This window comes from Hipposideros armiger, unplaced genomic scaffold, assembly GCF_001890085.2.
Source record: "Hipposideros armiger isolate ML-2016 unplaced genomic scaffold, ASM189008v1 scaffold_635, whole genome shotgun sequence".
In the NCBI taxonomy this organism is placed as follows: domain Eukaryota; kingdom Metazoa; phylum Chordata; class Mammalia; order Chiroptera; family Hipposideridae; genus Hipposideros; species Hipposideros armiger.
In genome coordinates this window covers 283,888-287,905 of record NW_017731985.1, presented here as the reverse complement: position 1 = coordinate 287,905, position 4,018 = coordinate 283,888, and the positions used below count along the sequence as shown (strand labels likewise).

The following is a 4,018-nucleotide window of genomic DNA, read 5'->3' as shown; positions in this document are numbered from 1 at the left end:
ACAAAACAACAGCAACTTGTCTGTTCCCCTTCCCCCAATTCCCCAGCACTGTTCCCATCCCCCCAATTCCCCAATAAAAATCTTTAAAAAAAAAAGTCTATGAAAGGCATCATGGGAAAATGAGAAATCTGAACAAGTATTGTATATTGGATGTATTGAATCAATGTTAAATTTTCTGAGTGCTAACTGTATTGTAGTTATATAGGATATAGTTTTTAGGAAATAGTTGCTGAAATATTTAGGATGAAGTAACATGATGTTCACATCTAACAGTCGAAAGGTTCAGAAAAATGAAGGCTAGACAGACAGCAAATGTGGCAAAATGTTAACAATTGGTGAATCTAGGTGAAGAGCATATAAGTACTTGTTACATTATTTTTTTAAAGTATCAGTAAGTTTGAACATGAGTATATAAATATTTGTATATTATTCCCACAAAGTATCTGTAGTTTTGAACAGTTGTTGAGGAGGGGAATCCTGTATGATACACTTTTTTATATATTCAGCTCTGTGAGAGATATAATAGGCACTTGTTACATATTCGCTTGCTGCCTAAGGAAACTGGGCTTTGGAGATCAGCAACCGCACAAAGTCCACTTTGCAACAGTTCATCAAGGGTACAGTGGCAAACTCTCAGGGGACCCTCAGACTCACATCATCACACCACAGAAAAGATAGAAAGCAGGCAATCAAAGCTATCATTACCTCACCCCCTCACTGAAGCCATCCAGGGGTCAGGCACTCGATAAATGCCCACTTACAAGGCAAAATGCAGTTGCTGCCCACACATAGGACCAAAAGCTGGGGTCACATTGCATCCACCTTGCCACAGGGTTCCAAAAACTTGACAGCCTGCAAAACAAGTGTCTCTGGCCAGTCACAGGAAGGTACCCAAGTGGTCAAATAAATATGCCTGAAACATATGCAGTCTTTACTCCTCACCAGATAAACCAGTCCTCAGCTGCAATAAGGCAGAAGAAATCTGCAAAGCTGAATCACTGGCATTTCCTGCGCTGGCTTCAAAGAAGCTGGTCCTTAAATAGGACAGAAAGGGCAGCTAACACAGCTGCCAACAGAGGCCTCAACCCAAGAGTGTACTGAGCAATATGCCCTTTCTCCCTTCTACAACCACCAGATCATTTTACGTCTGCCAAGTGGTCCCTTATTAGGGCGAATGACTGCCCCATGGCCAACCTTTAACCTTGACTCTCTACTCCCCTCATTGACAGCCAAGATACTGCCTTCTCCAGATAACTCCTCCACAATTTAGCAGAAGAAATAGAATTCCCAGAAGAAAAACAATTCCCTCCAAACCTCTATCAACTGGAATAAGACCTATAGTGGTACAACATAGAGCTTATGAAAACATATAAGGCTTTGGAATTATAAACTGTGAAGGACAAAATACAATGTTTTTAGAGTTGATCTTAACAGGTCTGATGTTACTAAACTAATAAGATACAATGTAAAAGGATTCAATATAAAGCCCTGCATTTAGAATAAAAGAAATCAACCAAACTCACAGGGTGGTAGAGACCTCATACAGCCTTTGGGGCGGCGAGGTGGGGGGGTGGGGGGTGGCGAGAGAAGCTGCCTGGGGTGGAGGGTGGAGGAGAAGGAGAGGCTGTTACCACATACTCTCAATGTACCATGAATCTGACAGTTACCCAAAACATCAATGTTCGTTTTGCTACTCAAGGCTCAGATCGCAGATGACTGTGTCCACTTCTGAAAAGCAAAGTCAGAGTACATGCAGAGGAAGAATGACAACCTTGGTGAAGGGTCTGAAAGTTATGTCGTGGCAAATATGAGGGAAGAATTGCAGATGTTTAGCCGGGGAAAACATGAAAACTTTTTTTCAAATATATGCATGCTTGTCGTGCAGATGAGAAGAAAAACTATGTGTCTTCCTGCAGGAAGACAAAACTAGAACTAGTGAATGGAAGTTATAGAAAGATAGATTTTTGGTTTGACACAGGGAAGAACTTTCAGGATAATAAAGACATTAAGAATATAGGTTACGGAACCCAGAATGCTTGGATTAGAACACCAACTCCACCACGTACAAACTGTATGTAGCTTTAGGTAGATTAATTTACCTGTGCCTCAGTTTCCTTGCCTATTAAAGGCAATAGTAATGTTAACAGTACTTACCTCATAGAGCTTCGGGAAGCAGTTCATGTAGTGCTTAGAACAGTGCCTGGCTCACAGTGTATGCTGGAAAATAAGAAAGTTAGTTATTGCTATTACTGACTATTGATATAATGAACCAGCTAACCCAAAAATCTCTGACTAAATATGCCTGGAAATGCTTAGAAAATTTAGACTGTGCCAGTGAAGTCACTGTCTCTCAGCTCCACACATACTCTGGTATACTCTGCTCTGTGATGCTGAGGCATGGACGCTGGCAACTCCATTTCACCTTTGCCAGATGGCTCCATTAGGATCATTCAACAGGGGGTGCTACAGGGAAAATGGAAGGCAGGGGAAAGCTACAAAGGACTTTTTCCTGTGGCTTGCTATTTCTTGACAACAGCAGTTGGTTCCTACCTGCTTCTTTCTGAAAAAACTCCCCCCTTCAGAGGCATCAGTACCAGCTGGGCAGGGCTCAACTAAACCTGGCTCCTCCAGGCCACTCCTGTGAGCTCCTGAGAAACCACCAGCACCACGAAACACCCTCTCCTCAAGGAATCAGGGCGGTTACCCCAGATCCCTCCATACTCTAGGTTCTGATAACCCCAACCTTCTTCCCTCTACTTTTCAGCCCTGGATGAGGTAGCTACTTAATGCAGTTATTATATCAAAGTTATTTTAAGATTCCCTTCTTGCTTTTTCAGCCCTCTAACAAAGGTTTAAACTATTGGGTTGTCAGAAAAGTCATGACGCATGTTTGCAACAGATGGCACTAGTTCATTTTTGGAAGTACTAGTCATTCGCATCTATGTTATTGCTTGTCATTTGAGAGCTGACAGTTCTAGCTTCATTCTAAAAAAAAAGTGAGCGGNAAAAAAAAAAAAAATTAACCTGAGCTCTTCAAGAACATCAATGTTATGATAATCAAAAAGGCATTCAAGATTAAAAGAGATTAAAGAACTTTGAAATTTATGTAACTTTACTAATGATTGTCACCCCAATAAACTTTAATTAAAAATGTATATATAGGGCCGGCCAAGTGGCTCAGTTGGTTAAGAGTTGGCTTAAGAGCGCGAACTCTGAGCAACAGGGCCGCCGGTTAGATTCCCACATGGAATCTAACCAGTGACACTGCGCCTGAGCTGAGCTGTTGCTGAGCTGCCAACAGGTGGCAGGATGGCTCAGCTGGTATAACAACAAGATTGCCTGTTCAATGGTGGGCTACGCCCACCCCAACTAAGACTGAACTCCGCACCCTGAGCTGAGTTGCCACCCGGATGGTTCAGTGGATAGAGCATGCGCTCTTAACAAAAAGGATGCTGGTTCAACTCCCGCATGGGATGGTGGCTACGCCCACCCACAACTAAGACTGAACAAAGCACCTTGACCTTAGAGGCCACGAGCTGCCGACGAACAGCCAGATGGTGACTGGCGCCCTCCACAATGAAGATTAAAGAACTTGGCTGGTCCCCTTTCCCCATTCCCCTCCAAAAAAGTGTGTGTGTGTGTGTGTGTGTGTATGTATATATATATATGTATGTACATATATATATATATATATGGGAAAAAAAAGAGAGAGATTAAAGAACTCTTGTTCAAAGTTAAAGGAGACTAGGGGAATGACAAAAATCTTGACAATTAAATGCATGCATCATGATCCTTCAATGGAAGCTGAATTGAAAAAAAGTCTATGAGGGCCAGCCAAGTGGCGCGATGGTTAAGAACTGGCTTGGGACGCCAGAGGGCCCCGGTTCAGATCCCACATATGAGGGCCAGTGACACTGCCCTCTGCAGCTGCGGTGAGCGGCCGTCCAGAAGCCGGCGACTGATGTGCCTCACCTGGGAAGAGCGCAATGATGGTGCCAACTTGGGCCAGTGAAGCAAC

At 43.2% G+C, this 4,018-nt stretch overlaps 1 protein-coding gene across 3 annotated transcripts in view; it reads right to left on the bottom strand.

The window, feature by feature from the left end:
- Nucleotides 1-4,018, bottom strand: part of NUMA1 (nuclear mitotic apparatus protein 1) — an 88,907-nt gene that overhangs the window by 73,895 nt on the left and 10,994 nt on the right. For all 3 annotated transcript variants that reach the window (XM_019625602.1, XM_019625596.1, XM_019625597.1), the window contains exon 2: nt 2,155-2,217. The gene's annotated coding sequence lies outside the window, so the exon portion shown is untranslated. The remainder of the gene's footprint in view (nt 1-2,154; nt 2,218-4,018) is intronic.